The sequence below is a fragment of the Tursiops truncatus genome, chromosome 17, assembly GCF_011762595.2.
Source record: "Tursiops truncatus isolate mTurTru1 chromosome 17, mTurTru1.mat.Y, whole genome shotgun sequence".
NCBI classification, from domain to species: Eukaryota; Metazoa; Chordata; class Mammalia; order Artiodactyla; family Delphinidae; genus Tursiops; species Tursiops truncatus.
The window spans coordinates 27,879,804-27,897,635 of NC_047050.1; positions in this window are offsets into that span (position 1 = coordinate 27,879,804).

Below are 17,832 nucleotides of genomic sequence, written 5' to 3' on the forward strand. Positions count from 1 at the left end.
TAACAAATGTGAAAATATATGTGAAGGTACTCTGGAACACCTATTGCACAATAATATTCTGCTTCAGAAAGATCACAGATTAATTAAAACAGCCATATATTTGAAATAAAAAGACCTAACTGCAAAAATCACCTTTCAGATATTGCAGCTTTTTTCACTTGGTAAGGATTCAATAACTCTTGGTTTCAATTCTCATGTCAGTAAAATAGGGAGAAAAATTGTTGCCCTTTGTATTGCATAGCATAATTAGAGTAAGAAAAATCACTTTATAGAATCTACAAAATCAAGTTATGTGAATTATAGTGGTTAAAACACAAGGAAAAAATACTCTGTGGTGATCCTAAACATCCAAAGGAAAGTAATATTTTTCAGTGAAATTAGCCCTTTGATGTTAGAAAATAAAACCTGTGACTTCTCAAATTTTATAGAGTAGAAAGATAGTAAATAGTTTCATTTTCATTTAAAAATTTTAGACAAGACATGTTTACATTAGTAGACTCAGTTTGAGTCAGAGGGTGAAAACCCACAGAACTATCTTCGAAATGTAGTGAATTCAGTAGGACACATACAGATTAAGCCCATATCTTTGCTAGCCCGAGTTTACGGTCCAGTTTGGGGCTATCATCAAACCAGTCAATTTTCAACAAGTATGCCCTTGAAGTAAGAGTGTCAGAGAGGAGCTAGATAAACTCTTCACACATCCCTAGCTGACTGGGGAACTGCAGGGGAAAACCACGAGTGTCAGGAAGTAAGTAAAAGCCAAAGCAACTTGAAAACTGGCTGAACTTTGAATGTGCTTCCCAACATGGACACAGATTGACTGTGAAAGTATGGAAGCCTTATGGATTTGAGATGTTTGAGCATAAATTCTGGTCAAATCATTAACTGACCACTAAGCTATGCAGCTAACAGTAGCAACCTCTAGGAATCCAAACATGAAAATTAAAATTAAGAATTAAAATATGAGAAGACATAGTAGCTTCACACCATGAAGAAAACAGGATTTATGAGTTTACCAGGCAAGTTACAAAAACAACAACAACTCAGGAAAATGTATGAAGAAATAATGGTTTGGAAATTCTGAAAACTGATGAAAAACATTAATAAATAGATCCAAGAAACTCAATGACCCCACAATAAATACAAAGAGGATCAAACCTATACCTATAAAAGCCAAATTGTGAAAGCCAAAGCAAAGCAAAAGAGAAAGCAGCAAGAGAAAAACTACTCATTGTATACAAGGGAGTGATAATACAATTAACAATTGACTTATTTTTAAAAATGGAGGCCAAATAGCAGTGGAATGACAGTTAAAGTGCTGAAAGGGAAAAAAAAAAGCCTGTCAACCAAAAATATGATATCAAGTGATAATATACTTCATAAGTGAAGGCAAAATAAAGACATCACCAGAGAAACAAAAACTGAGAGAATTCATTGCTAGCAGACTTACTGAAGGAAATTCTTCAGGCTGAAGAAAGTAATCTGAATGAAAAGGAAGGAAGAAAGAGAACCAGAAACAGTAAGTATATGGGTAAATATAAAAGACTCTATATGTGTGTATACACATTTTTCTTTGAATTTTAAAAAAATACCTAAGATTATTTTAAGCAATAACTCTGAAACTTAAGTGTAGGGTATATAAAATGTATAGGTGTAATATATATGACAATAATAACACAAAGAAAACAGAAGGAAATGAGCTATAGTGGAGTAAAGTTGCCATATTTTACTGAAATTAACTTGAAATTGATTTTGATGAAATTAAAGGTGCATGTTGTAATTACCAGACCAACCACTAAGAAAATAACAAATCAACAGAGTAATTAAAATGTCACATTAAGAATATCTGTTTGGGGACTTCCCTGGTGGTGCAGTCATTAAGAATCCACCTGTTAATGCAGGGGACATGGGTTTAATCCCTGGTCCGAGAAGATCCCAAACGCCGTGGAACAACTAAGCCCATGCACCACAACTACTGAGCCTGTGCTCTAGAGCCCACAAGCCCCAACTACTGAGCCCGTGTGCCACAACTACTGAAGTCCATGTGCCTAGATTCCGTGCTCCACAACAAGAGAAGCCACAAAAATGAGAAGCCCGTGCACCGCAGTGAAGAGTAACCCCCACTCACTGCAACTAGAGAAAGCCCGTGCACAGCAATGAAGACCCAATGCAGCCAAAACTAAATAAATTAATTAATTTTAAGAAAAGAATATCTGTTTAGGGAATTTCCTGGCTGGAATAGTTAGACTCAGCACATTCACTGCCAGGGACTAAGTTTGATCCCTGGTTGAGGAACTAAGATCCCACAAGCCATACGGTGCAGAAAAAAAAAAAAGAATACCTGTTTAACACTAAAGGAGGCAGTAAAGGAAGAATAGAAGAACAAAAAGACATAAAAACAAATAGCAAAATGACAGATGTAAATACAACAATATCAATAATATTAAATGAGAATAGGTTAAACACTGCAATATAAAGGCAGAGACTGTCACACTGGTTAAAATCATCAATCAAACTATATGCTGTCTAAATGAGACACACTTTAGATTCAAAATCACAATTAAGTATAAAGTAAAAGAATGGAAAAATTTATACATGTAAACATTAACTGTAAGAAAGCTAGGAATAGTAATATTAATAAGAAACAAAATAACTTTAAGACAAAAATATTGCTAGAGACAAAGAAAGGCATTTCATAATGATAAAAGGGTCAATGTATAAGGAAGATGTAACAATTATAAATGTATACACGCCTAATACCACAGCCCCCAAATACATGAAGCCATACTAATGTAACTGAAAGGAGAAATAGGCAATTCAGCAACTATAGATGCAGATGTCAGTATATCACTCAATAACTAGATAGAAAGTCAATAAGGATATAGAAGATCTGAGCAGCACTATCAATCAAACTGATCTAATTGACATTTATAGATCACTCCACCAAACAGAAGCAGAGTATACATTTATTTCAAGCACTTATGGGACATTGTCTAGGATAGACCTAATTCTAGGATATAAAACAAGTCTCAAAAAATTTGAGAAGATTTCTATCACACAAAATATTTCCTTCAACAGCAGCAGAAACAAAACAGAAACAAACAACAGAATGTAATTTGGGAAATCCCACATATTTGGAAATTAAACAACACACTTCTAAATAACCCATGGGTCAAGTAAGAAATCACAAGACTCTCAACAACTATGAAGATTTAACCCTGATTGAAAGCTTACAAGTTAGTCTGGCACAGTTTCAGGGAGGCTGGAAATGGAGACAAAGACAATTTATTTTTCATAACAATAGCAGTAGCTAGAATGTCATTTTTATGCTGGTTCCCAAACCTCAATTCCCACAAGACAAAGCAAAGAAGGCCAGGTGATACTTCCACATGACAGTAGAAGATCCCCAAACTTAGGGAATCCAAATCTTTTATAATATCTTTTATAAGTCTTTCTTCAGAAGGTAGGTTCCAGGAATGGCTCTAAAAGACAAAAGATCATTATTGTCCTTCCATTCCCATATTTTTCAGAGTCTAAATGTTCCCTCCTGGGCTCCCACAATTGCCACTGTAATAGAACTTAGCAAAGCAGGTACGCAACCAAGCAGTCATTATCCTTGTAATCTATGACCATGTCAATCCAACAAGAGGATTCAGGTGGGATGTAGCTTATACTTTTTCATGCAAAACCAAAATGTCACCGGGCCAGGCTAGCTATGTTCTTGAATATGCCATTTCCATTTGATAAGAGAGATTTTTTGGGCTCTTCATATCTTTTTAATAATTGAATACAATTTGATTCATCCCAAAATGAGAATATTAGGCTGGAAAGTCACAAGGCCTCTATGAGTCAGGTGTTCAGTTTTACAATATCCCAGTATCAAGCTAATATTTTTTTCAAAAGGAGTTTACCTGGTAGCTGTGTCAAGGAGGAAACAAGCCAAAAACCTCAAGGGCTACCTCCAACTATAAGGTGCCTCTCTTTGCCAGGAAATGCAATAAAAAAAAATCATCAATCACAGAGACTTCTAGGTCAAAGGAGTAATTATGGTTGCGGATCCCGAAAGGTAGAAAGTGTGCCATAGTTTGCTGGGCAGCTTTCAATACCGCCTGTTGATTTGTTCCTCCACTCAAAGGATACTGATCTGTGAATTAGCTAATACAGAAGACCAAGTAGAGTGCCCAAGTGAGACACATATAATCTACAACTCACAAAGTATCCGTAAGGTGCTGGGTTTTCTTTTGGTAGTAGGGGACCAGAGACAATATTTTTCTAGACTACCAGAGAGACTGAGTGTTGTGAATTTACCCACATGTTCCCCAGAAACCTTACTTGGCAAGCAGTACCGTAAATATTGTTGGGATTCATCAGCCTGTTGGCAGAAGTGTAACAATACCAACTCAGATCTGTTTAGACTGAGGCTTTTGACTTGCCCACCAACTGGACATGAACAATACAGTATAAACTGTGGATATCGGACGGCAGACAATACAGTATAAACTTTGGATATCTTGCAAAATCCTGAACACCAACTGGTGGCAAATATCAGGGGAGTTTAGGAATCCCTAGGGGAATACTCTGAAAGTATGTTGAGCAAGTGAGATAGAAAAGAAATGTTGGTAATGTTTGAGACAGAATACCAGCTGGCATCAATCTATTCAGTGATTTTTTCCATTACAGTCACAATGTCTGGAATAACCACAAATGGGGCTATAGGGGGAACAATTGAGCATTTGGTAATAATCCACTGTAAAGCTCCAGCTCCCAGTAGCTTTTGTCACTGGGCATAGTTATATTGAGATATTGCGTCTTTTACCACCCCCCCCTGCTGCCTTTAAGTCTTCAATCAGGTCTGTGATCTTTCTCCTACTGAGATTCTATGTTGTTTTGTTGAACCACACAAGGAGGAAGAAGGAGAGGGTTTGGAAGGAACACACATGTCAAATACTCTCCACTTGCATCTCTACCTGAACAGGAGAATTGCCTCTGGACTTTTTGATCATTTATAGTACAAGCATCTAAAATATCAATACCAAAAATATATCCAAAAGTGGAAGCCATGATAATACAGTACTTTGAATTTGCCAAAAGTGCTTTATTCACAAAGGAATTTCTGTGGGTAGAGGGCTTCACTTCTGCACTGTGAATTCTATCCAGATCCCCTTAGCTGAATCTAGCCCTCACTCCCCATTCCTGGGTTTGTTGGTACTTGGGAACCCATATCTAAAAGCCTTCATAAAGTTTCCCAGTATATTTGGATGGCTATAGCCTCAGGGCAGGGAGACCTCGGTCACACCCCTAATCATCTTTCTCCTCAAGACACCTGAGGTTAAGGGAGAGAAGAGGAGAGACCATGGAAAAAGAGAGTGGCTTTGTGCCACTAAGATACATTTTTTAATCTCGAATTAACAAAACTGCCTCCAGAAGACAGAGAATATTGGAATAGATTTATATTAAGAAAACAAATTGAATTAATAATTTAAAATCTTCCCACAAATCAAATCCCAGGCCCCAGTAGCTTCTCCGATGAATTGTATCAAACATTTAAGAAAGAAATAATGCCACTCCTAAACAAACTCTTTCAGAAAACAGAAGAGGAAACGCTTCCCAATTTATTTTATGGAACAAGTATTTCTATGATACCAAGCCAGAATAATTCTTTTCACAAAGAAAGAAAATTACATACAAATGTTATATACAACATGTATTGTTCTATGAACTACAATGCAAAAATTCTTAAAAACATTGGTAAGTTGAATCCAGAAACATATAAAAAAGGATTATACACCATGAACAAGTAAGGTTTACCATTGGTTGGTTTAACATCCCCAAATCAATTAATGTTTTACTAATATGGTAACTAACAAAGATTACATTATAATATTGAGATTCATAAAAAGCATTTGACAAAATGGAACACACCATGATTTTTAGAATATTTTGGAAAAAAAGTAGGGATAGAAGGGAACTTCCTCATTTACATAAAAAGCAGTTTCAATGCACTACTACTACTCCTTTGTCTTTGTGACAATTACAATTTAATGTTTGCTAAGTTAATTAATTAAAAATACTATACAGTACCAACATTTTGTCAGTTACATAATTAGTGGTTTTTCTTTTTTTTTTTTTATAATCCTCTTTACTGGAGTATAATTGCTTTACAATGGTGTGTTAGTTTCTGCTTTATAACAAAGTGAATCAGTTATACGTATACACATGTCCTCATACCTCTTCCCTCTTGCGTCTCCCTCCCACCCACCCTAACCCACCCCTCTAGGTGGTCACAAAACACCGAGCTGATCTCCCTGTGCTATGCGGCTGCTTCCCACTAGCTATTTTACGTTTGGTAGTGTATATATGTCCATGCCACTCTCTCACTTTATTCCAGCTTACCATTCCCCCTCCCCGTATCCTAGAGTCGATTCTCTAATAGGTCTGTGTCTTTATTCCCATCTTGCCCCTAGGTTTTTCATGACCTTTTTTTTTTTTTTTTACATTCCATATATATGTGTTAGCATACGGTATTTGTTTTTCTCTTTCTGACATACTTCACACTGTATGACAGATGCTAGGTCCATCCACCTCACTAAAAATAACTCAGTTTTGTTTCTTTTTATGACTGAGTAATATTCCATTGTATATATGTGTGACATCTTCTTTATTCATTCATCTGTTCATGGACACTTAGGTTGCTTCCATGTCCTGGCTATTGTAAATAGAGCTGCAATGAACATTTTGGTAAATGACTCTTTTGACTTATGGTTTTCTCAGTGTATATGCCCAGTAGTGGGATTGCTGGGTCACATGGTAGTTCTATTTTTAGCTTTTTAGGGAACCTCCATACTGTTCTCCATAGTGGCTGTATCAATTTACACTCTCACCAACAGTGCAAGAGGGTTCCCATTTCTCCACACCCTCTTCCGCATTTATTGTTGGTAGATTTTTGATGATGGCCATTCTGACTGATGTGAGATGATATCTCATTGTAGTTTTGATTTGCATTTCTCTAATGATTAATGATGTTGAGCATTCCTTCATGTGTTTGTTAGAAATCTGTATATCTTCTTTGGAGAAATGTCTATTTAGGTCTTCTGCCCATTTTTGAATTGCGTTGTTTGTTTTTTTGATATTGAGCTGCATGAGCTGCTTGTAAATTTTGGAGATTAATCCTTTGTCACTTGCTTCATTTGCACATATTTTCTCCCATTCTGAGGGTTGTCTTTTCGTCTTGCTTATGGTTTCTTTTGCTGTTCAAAAGATTTTAAGTTTCATTAGGTCCCATTTGTTTGTTTTTCTTTCTATTTCCATTTCTCTAGGTGGTGGGTGAAAAAGGATCTTGCTGTGATTTATGTCATAGAGTGTTCTACCTATGTTTTCCTCTAAGAGTTTGATAGTTTCTGGCCTTACATGTACGTTTTAATCCATTTTAAGATTACTTTTGTGTATGGTGTTTGGGAGTGTTCTAATTTCATTCTTTTACATGTAGCTGTTCAGTTTTCCCAGCACCACATATTGAAGAGGCTGTCTTTTCTCCACTGTATATTCTTGCCTCCTTTATCAAAGATAAGGTGACCATAGGTGTGTGGGTTTACCTCTGGGCTTTCTATCCTGTTCCATTGATCTATATTTCTGTTTTTGTGCCAGTACCACACTGTCTTGATTACTGTAGCTTTCTAGTATAGTCTGAAGTCAGGGAGCATGATTCCTCTAGCTCCATTTTTCATTCTCAAGATTGCTTTGGCTCTTCGGGGTCTTTTGTGTTTCCATACAAATTGTGAAATTTTTTGCTCTAGTTCTGTGAAAAATGCCAGTGGTAGTTTGATAGGGATTGCATTGAATCTATAGATTGCTTTGGGTAGTAGAGTCATTTTCACAATATTGATTCTTCCAATCCAAGAACATGGTATATCTCTCATCTGTTTGTATCATCTTTAATTTCTTTTATAGGTGTCTTATAGTTTTCTGCATACAGGTCTTTTGTCTACTTAGGTAGGTGTATTCCTAGATATTTTATTCTTTTTGTTGCAATGGTAAATGGGAGCATTTTCTTAATTTCACTTTCAGATTTTTCATCATTAGTGTATAGGAATGCAAGAGATTTCTGTGCACTAACTTTGTATGCTGCTACTTTACCAAATTCATTGATTAGCTCTAGTAGTTTTCTAGTAACATCTTTAGGATTCTTTATGTATAGTATCATGTCATCTGCAAACAGTGACAGCTTTACTTCTTTTCTGGTTTGGATTCTTTTCATTTCTTTTTCTTATCTGATTGCTGTGGCTAAAAATTCCCAAACTATGTTGAATAATAGTGGTGAGAGTGGGCACCCTTGTCTTGTTCCTGATCTTAGTGGAAATGGTTTCTCTTTGTCACCATTCAGGATGATGTTGACTGTGGGTTTGTCATATATGACCTTTATTATGTTGAGGTAAGTTGACTTTATGCCTACTTTATTGATTTTTTTTTTTTTATAAACGGGTGTTGAAATTTTGTCGAAAGCTTTCTCTGCATCTATTAAGATGATCTTATGGATTTTCTCCTTCAATTTGTTAATATGGTGTGTCACATTGATTGATTTGCTTATACTGAAGAATCCTTGCATTCCTGGGATAAATCCCACTTGATCATGGTGTATGATCCTTTTAATGTGTTGTTGGATTCCCTTTGTTAGTATTTTGTTGAGGATGTTTGCATCTATGTTCATCAGTGATACTGGCCTGTAGTTTTCTTTCTTTGTGACATCTTTGTTTGGTTTTGGTATCAGGGTGATAGTGGTCTCGTAGAATGAGTTTGGAAGTGTTCTTCCCTCTGCTATATTTTAGAAGAGTTTGAGAAGGATAGGCGTTAGCTCTTCTCTAAATGTTTCATAGAATTTGGCTGTGAAGACCTCTGGGCCTGGGCTTTTGCTTGTTGGAAGATTTTTAATCAGTTTCAATATCTGTGCTTGTGATTGATCTGTTCATATTTTCTATTTCTTCCCGGTTCAGTCTCGGAAGGTTGTGCATTTCTAAGAATTTGTCCATTTCTTCCAGGTTGTCCATTTTATTGGCATATAGTTGCTTGTAGTAATCTCTCATGATCCTTTGTATTTTTGCAATGTCAGTTGTTACTTTTACATTTCTAATTCTATTGATTTAGAGTCCTCTCCCTTGTCTTCTTGATGAATTTGGCTAATGGTTTATCCGTTTCATTTATCTTCTCAAAGAACCATCTTTTAGTTTTATTCATCTTTCCTATTGTTTCTTTCATTTCTTTTTCATTTATTTCTGATCTGATTTTTATGATTTCTTTCCTTCTGCTAACTTTGGGGGTGTTTTGGTCTTCTTTCTCTAATTGCTGTAGGTGTAAGGTAAGGTTATTTTTTGAGATATTTCTTGTTTCTTAAGGTAGGATTATATTGTTATAAACTTCCTGCTTAGAACTGCTTTTGCTGCATCCCATAGGTTTTGGTTCATCGTGTTTTCATTGTCATTTGTTTCTAGGTATTTTTTTAATTTCATCTTTGATTTATTCAGTGATCTCTTGGTTGCTAAGTGGTGTATTATTTAGCCTCCATATGTTGTTATATTTTACAGGTTTTTTCCTGTAATTGATACCTAGTCTCATAGCATTGTGGTTGGAAAAGATACTTGATATGATTTCAATTATCTTAAATTTACCAAGGCTTGATTTGTGACACAAGATATGATCTATCCTGGAGTATGTTCCATGATCAGTTAGGAAGAATGTGTATTCTGTTGTTTTTAGATGGAATGTCCTATAAATATCAGTTAAGTCCATCTTGTTTAATGTATCATTTACAGTTTGTGTTTCCTTATTTATTTTCATTTTGCATGATCTGTCCATTGGTGAAAGTGAGGTGTTAAAGTCCCCGACTATGATTGTGTTACTGTTGATTTTCCCTTTTATGTCTGTTAGTATTTACCTTATGTTTTGGGGTGCTCATATGTTGGGTGCATAAATATTTACAATTGTTATACCTTCTTCTTGGATTGATCCCTTGATCGTTATGTAGTGTCCTTTTTTGTCTCTTGTAATAGTGTTTCTTTTAAAGTCTATTTGTCTGATATGAGAATTACTACTCCAGCTTTCTTTTGGTTTCCATTTGCGTGGAATATCTTTTTCCGTCCCCTCACTTTCAGTCTGTGTGTGTCCCTATGTCTGAAGTGGGTCTTTTGTGGACAGCATATATACGGGTCTTGTTTTGGTATCCATTCAGCCAGTCTATGTCTTTTGGTAGGAGAATTTAATCCATTTACATTTAAAGTAATTATCAATATGTATGTTCCTATTACCATTTTCTTAATTGTTTTGGGTTTGTTATTGTAGGTCTTTTCCTTTTCTTGTGTTTCCAGCCTAGAGAAGTTCCTTTAGCATTTGCTATAAAGCTGGTTTTGTGGTGCTGAATTCTCTTAGCCTTTGCTTGTGTGTAAAGCTTTTTATTTCTCCATCAAATGTAAATGAAGCCCTTGCTGGGTAGAGTAATGTTGGTTTTAGGTTTTTCCCTTTTATCATTTTAAATATATCTGGCCTCTCCCTTCTGGCCTGCAGAGTTTTTGCTGTAAGATCAGCTGATAACCTTAGGCTAATTTCCTTGTATGTTATTTGTTGCTTTTCCTTTGCTGCTTTTAATATATTTTCTTTGTATTTAATATTTGTTAGTTTGATTAATGTGTCTTGGTTTCCTTGTTTCTTCTAGGATTTATCCTATATGGGAGTCTCTGCTCTTCCTTTGCTTGGGCAACTATTTCCTTTCCCATGATAGTGATGTTTTTGACTATAATCTCTTCAAATATTTTCTCAGACCCTTTCTCTTTCTCCTCTTTTCTGGGGCACCAATATTTCAAATGTTGGTGCATTTAATGTTGTCACAGAGGACTCTGAGACTGTCGTCAATTCTTTTCATTCTTTTTTCTTTATTCTGCTCTGCAGTAGTTATTTCCACTATTTTATCTTCCAGGTCACTTATTCGTTCTTCTGCCTTAGTTATTCTGCTATTGATCCCTTCTAGAGAACTTTTAATTTCATTTATTGTGTTGTTCATCACTATTTGTTTGCTCTTTAGTTCTTCTAGGTCCTTGTTAAATGTTTCTTGTATTTTCTCCATTCTATTTCTAAGATTTTGGATCTTTACTATCATTATTCTGAATTCTTTTTCAGGTAAACTTCCTATTTCCTCTTCATTTGTTAGGTCTGGTGGGTTTTTGCCTTGTTCCTTCATCTGGTGTGTGTTTCTCTGTCTTCTCATTTTGCTTAACTTCCTGTGTTTGGGGTCTCCTTTTTGCAGGCTGCAGGTTCGTTGTTCCTGTTGTTTTTGGTGTCTGTCCCCAGTGACTAAGGTTGGTTCAGTGGGTTGTGTAGGTTTCCTGGTTGAGTGGACTAGTGCCTGTGTTCTGGTGGATGAGGCTGGATCTTGTCTTCTGGTGGGCAGGGCCACATCCAGTGGTGTGTTTTAGGGTGTCTGTGGCCTTATTATGATTTTAAGCAGGCTCTCTGCTAATGGATGGGGTTGTGTTCCTGTCTTGCTATTTCTTTGGCACAAGTTGTCCAGCACTGTAGCTTGCTGTTCGTTGAGTGGAACTGGGTCTTGGCATTGAGATGGAGATGTCTGGGAGGTTTTCACCATTTGATATTACGTGCAGCTGGGAGGTCTCTTGTGGACCAGTGTCCTGAAGTTGGCTCTCCCACCTCAGAGGCACAGCCCTGATGCCTGGCTGGAGCACCAAGGGCCTGTCGTCCTCGTGGCTCAGAATAAAAGGGAGAAAATACGGAAAGAAAGAAGAAGATAAAATAAAATTTAAATAAAGTAAAATAAAATAAAATAATTAAAATAAAAAATAATTATTAAAAAAAAGAAAGAAGAGAGCAACCAAAGTAAAATACAAATACACCAATGATAACGAGTGCTAAAAACTATACTAAAAATTAAAAAATTAAAAAAAAAAATGGACAGCCGGAACCTTAGGACAAATAGTAAAAGCAAAGCTATACAGACAAAATCACACACAGAAGCATACACACTCAGAAAAAGAGAAAAAGGGAAATATATATATATATCTTTGTTCCTCAAGTCCACCTCCTCAATTTGGGATGATTCATTGTCTATCCAGGTATTCCACAGATGCAGGGTACATCAAGTTGAGTGTGGAGATTTTATCTGCTGCTCCTGAGGCTGTTGGGAGAAATTTCCCTTTCTCTTCTTTGTTCGCATAGCTCCCGGGGTTCAGCTTTGGATATGGACCCTCCTCTGCATGTAGGTCTTCTGAGGGCATCTGTTCCTCTCTCATACAGGACAGGGTTAAAGGAGCAGCTGATTAGAGGGCTCTGCCTCACTCAGGCATAGGGGAGGGAGGGGTACAGAGTTCGGGGCGAGCCTGCAGTGGCAGAGGCTGGCGTGACGTTGCACTAGCCTGAGGTGCACCGTGTGTTCTCCCGGGGAAGTTGTCCCTGGATCCCGGGACCCTGGCAGTGGCGGGCTGCACAGGCTTCTGGAGGGGAGGTGTGGAGAGTGACCTGTGCTTGCCCACAGGATTCTTGGTGGCGGCAGCAGCAGCCTTAGCATCTCATGCCCGTCTCTGGGGTCCGCGCTGTTAGCCGCGGCTTGCGCCAGCCTCTGGAGCTCCTTTAAGCAGTGCTCTTAATCCCCTCTCCTCGCGCACCAGGCAACAAAGAGGCAAGGAAAAGTCTCTTGCCTCTTCGGCAGCTCCGGACTTTTTCTGGACTCCCTCCCAGCTAGCTGTGGTGCACTAACCCCTTTAGGCTGTGTTCACGCAGCCAACCCCAGTCCTCACCAGGGGATCCGACCTCTGAAGCCCTAGTCACGGCTCCCAGCCCTGCCCGCCCCAGCGGGTGAGCAGACAAGCCTCTTGGACTGGTGAGTGCCGATCGGCACCAATCCTCTGCGCGGAAATCTCTCCGCTTTGCTCTCCGCACCCCTGTTGCTGTGCTCTCCTCCACGGCCACAAAGCTTCCCCCTCCGCTACCCACAGTCTCTGCCCGCGAAGGGGCTTCCTAGTGTGTGGAAACCCTTCCTCATTCACGACTCCCTCCCACTGGTGCAGGTCCCGTCCCTATTCTTTTGTCTCTTTTTTTCTTTTTCTTTTGCCCTACCCAGGTACGTGGGGAGTTTCTTGCCTTTTGGGAAGTCTGAGGTCTTCTGCCAGGGTTCAGTAGGTGCTCTGTAGGAGTTGTTCCACATGTAGATGTATTTCTGATGTAGTTCTGAAGTATTTGTGGGGTGGAAGGTGATCTCCACGTCTTACTCTTCCACCATCTTGAAGCCCAGATGCTCATCTTTGTCTCCATTTTAATTATTCCCTCAGACTTAATCCCCATAAACTATGTGGGATTCACAGATTGGATTCAGCTTGGGCTAATGATGATAGGTTTGTGTAAACTGAGATTCCAGGAGTCCCACCTATCCAGACCTTATAAGGTAAATCAAACCTGAAAAAAATTCCCTTCACCTTTCTAAAGAGCATTTTGCACTTTTACTTTTTTCTTACATCTGCATGTAAAGTCTTTCAAGCCCATTTTAGGAATATTTGATCTAAAGAATAGATTTTATATTTACTGGTTCATAAGCTTCTTAAACCATTTTCAATTTGAAATCTCAAGAGAGAAAACATAGGACTGGCCCTTGTTAGTAAAGGCAGAGGATCCTTAGGCTTTTTTATATTATAATGCAACTAGTGAAATTTGAGTCCACAGGGACCATATGTGGGGTGTATGATGTTTGTACTAGATCTCAGGGGAAGAGATGGACCAATGTCCAGGGCCAATGATTATTTGAGTGTCCTCTTATTGGTACCAACTTAGATAACTTTGTAGGCTTGCCTAGGACTTTTCAGGCTTCTGAACTCAAATGTCTATAAGTGTATAAGTCTCCAGCTTTAATATATTAACTATATCTGAAATGCTTCATAGCATTTGGAAGAATTTTTCCATAGCCTCTGGAAGAATTTTTTTTCTTCTAATTGTTTACTACAGCCCATCCATCTATATTGTAGATTTAACCAATGTTGTGTTTAACCAAACAACCTCTGGTAACTGATTCCTATACTTACTGAAAGGAGATTAAGTGATATATTTTTACGTTATGCAACTGTCTCTCTAAATGTAGACCCATTGAAGAAAATTCTTCCTAATATTTGTATCAGAAATACTTGTGTTTCTAGGCAGATTATTAGTTTTCTTTACAGACACTGACACTGACAATCAGCCTCTATATACCGGCACCAAATTGAATCTCGGAGACAGAGTTTGGGTGAAGTAGAAAACAACAGCTTTATTGCTTTGCCAGGCAAAGGGGACCACAGCAGGCTAATGCCCTCATAGCTGTGTGTGCCAACCTGGGGGGTTTGTGAGAAGTCTTATAGTCAAGGGGTGGTGTTGCTGATAAGGATCAGGGTACCTGCAGGGCATGAATTCCTTCAATCCAGAGATCCTCTGGCATCAGGTGGTCTAGTGATTCTCAAGGTTATGGAACTGTGACCTTCTCTCTGGAATGAAGAATACTTCATCACATAGTTAACATCTTCCATTTGGTGGGGGTTTTAGTTCTGCAGAAGAGCTCAAAGGTATTGTTATGTATATCCCTTGAGGAGGAACCAGGACCCTGGCCTAAGCTTGCACTATTGTTTCTTTTTTTATTACTATTTTTTACTGAAGCATAGTTGAATTGCAATGTTGTGTTAATTACTGCTGTACAGTAAAGTGACTCAGTTATACATTTATATACATTCTTTTTCATATTCTTTTCCATTATGGTTTATCATAAGATATTGAATATAGTTCCCTGTGCTATAAGGTAGGACCTTGCTCTTTATCCATTCTCTATATACCAGTTTGTATCTGCTAATCCCAAACTCCCACTACTACCCTCTCCCACTCCCTCCCCCTTGGCAACCACCAGCCTGTTCTCTATGTCCCTGATTTTGTTTCTGTTTCATAAATATGTTCATTTGTCTCATATTTTAGATTCCATATATAAGCGATATCACAATATTTGTCTTTCTCTTTCTGACTTACTTAGTATGATAATCTCCAGTTTCATCTATATTTCTGCAAATGTGGTATTATTTCATTCTTTTTATGGCTGAGTAGTATTCCATTGTATATATGTACCACATCTTTAACCATTCATCTGTTGATGGACATTTAGGTTGCTTCCACGTCTTGGCTATTGTGAATATGAATAGTGCTGCTATGAACATAGGGGTGCATTTGTCTTTTTGAATTATAGTTTTGTCTGGATATATGCCCAGGAGTGGGATTGCTGGATCATATGGTAACTCTATTTTTAGTCTCGTGAGGAACCTCTACAGTATTTTCCACAGTGACTACACCAACTTACATCCCCACCAACAGTGTAGGAGGGTTCCTTTTCTTCACACCCCCTCCAGCATTTGTTATTTGTAGACTTTTTAATGATATGGCCATTCTGACTGGCATGAGGTGGTACCTCATTGTAATTTTGATTTACATTTCTCTAATGATTAGTGATGTTGAGCATCTTTTCCATGTGCCTATTGGCCATCTGTATTTCTTCTTTGGAGAAATGTCTCTTTGGGTCTTCTTGCACTATTGTTTCTTGACTGCTCCTCCCTTGTCTCTGCATCCCCTCCCTTTCCTGATTAGCAACTGTTTAAACCTGCCCTTTGGAACTCACGGAAGGTCATGGGGGCTAAATTAAGCCTATTTCCTACAAACAGGAACCAGGAGACAGAGAAAGGCTTTTGTGCCCAGGAGTCCCACAGGGTCCTGCTTGGTTTCAATACTTAAGCTTTGTAAGATCATGCTTCCCTTTTCATGCAGGCTGCTAGAAAACTTGAAGCTGAGTTAGTGGTTTGTCACTAACTTGTAAAATGGCTTATGGCATGCATATCTTGCCATATATCTTTTATTATTTCTAGGCTTATAAGTTATTTTTAATGAGGTAGGTTCCAAACAATCCTTGTTTTATCAATAAGCTGTATTCTAAAAGCAATCAAGGGGCCCCTTTTATTATGTATTAAGTTGGCCAAAAAGTTCATTCGGATTTTTCCATAACATTTTATGGAAAAACCTGAACGAATTTTTTGGCCAACCCAATACCTTGTATAAGATAAAAGGAGGTAGCAGAATACCCACAGGAATATCTCAGCAGAACACTAAGGTACAGGGTTGGACTAGAAATTTTAAAAAGACAACCAGGACAGTTTATAGCTAAGATTTTCAAACTAAACTGTGAAAAAGAATAACTCTGGGATTTCTTGTATAAATTCAGATTCCTAGACATCACCCCTGGGGATTCTAATGCTTAGGGTGAGGAACAGAAATCTATATTTCAAAACTGAAGAAATGAAAGATAATGATAATCTTGCATCTGAGTCATTTAATGACTCAATAAATATGTACTAAGCAACTACAATGTGGAAGACACTACTCTAAACACTTTAAAGCTATGTAGATAAATCGGCCATTAATTATGCCATCAATAGATTCATAGTTTAATAGGAAAGAGAAGAGAGTTACACAAAATATAGTAACAGACAGTAATCAACAACATTTAATTAAGCATTTTATTGTTTGCAGGTACTATTCTTTAATTACATATAATAGTGTGTGTTTGTATATTCTTTAATTGTCCAAATTAAGATATACAAATTTGAAAGGTGTGCATTGTTAAGACCCATTTTAAGGGAAAAGTGAGGATCAGAGAAAGTGAATCCGAACCCTGTGGTCATTTTACAATAAAAATGTACCCCAAATGAATTATATATATGTTATATATTAGGTTATATATTAGGTTGAGGTGCAGAAAATATTAATTTTGATATTGCCTGAAAATAGAAAATTTTTATGGTGAAAAAATGCTTTATGGTAATAGTCTGGAATGTTTCATGGTGTCTTCATTCAAGAGATCTGAATGGGCAAGTGGCACGGACTTATGAAAAAAATCAAAGGGTCAGCAAATTGGTGAAATTATTAAGTAAAAGCCTTCAGTTCTGCTGTTTCACACCCCAAGGAGGTTCTCAGCAGATTATTTTCTCTTATATAAAAAGGAGGAAGACCTGGTAATATTTTTGTATTAATAAAACCAACTTCCTCAGTAGCAAACAAATGTCTGTGGATAAAATGTTTTATGTTATTATTTGTAATAACCTCCAAGGCCACTCTAATACAAATTTATGTTTGTTCTCAGGTACGCTTGCCATTTGTATTGGAACCATGGCCATGTCTTTGTTCTTGGTTTTGACACCCATTATCAAGTCTCCTAAGATGCACCATATCTATGTTCTTTTTATCCTCAGCGAACTTTTGTTTTATTTGCCTTTTGTTCATTTTAATTTGGGTCTACGTGTTTCAACAAGGTAACTTGCTTTTTACAGTTACTATTAAACGTTTCGCCTGCTGATGACATTGATGAATATATTTCAACAGAAGGAAATTTACAGAAAAATCCACCTACAACTGCAACCAAAAAAGAATAAATTATGCATATTTGACAAATGATTGGTTTATTTAAAGCATCTTTCTTCTTTTTATGTATGAATTCCATACAGTTTATTTTTCTGGCCTTCACACAAAATCTTTTAATTATGTGTTATCATCAAGATTTTGATTAAAATTGTATTCTATGACAATCATGATCTAAAGGATTACAAAGATAAAGTAAAATTATATTTGATCATACAAAATGAAATCAATGTCAAAAACAGGAAAATTTGCTTCCCAACAAATCCTTCCCTAAAATGGACCTCTAGAGTGAAAGTGTCTAAGGACCGTGAACATCATGACATACACAGGCTGGATACTGTACTGTTGCCTTGCCATCCAGGCTGTGTGGGC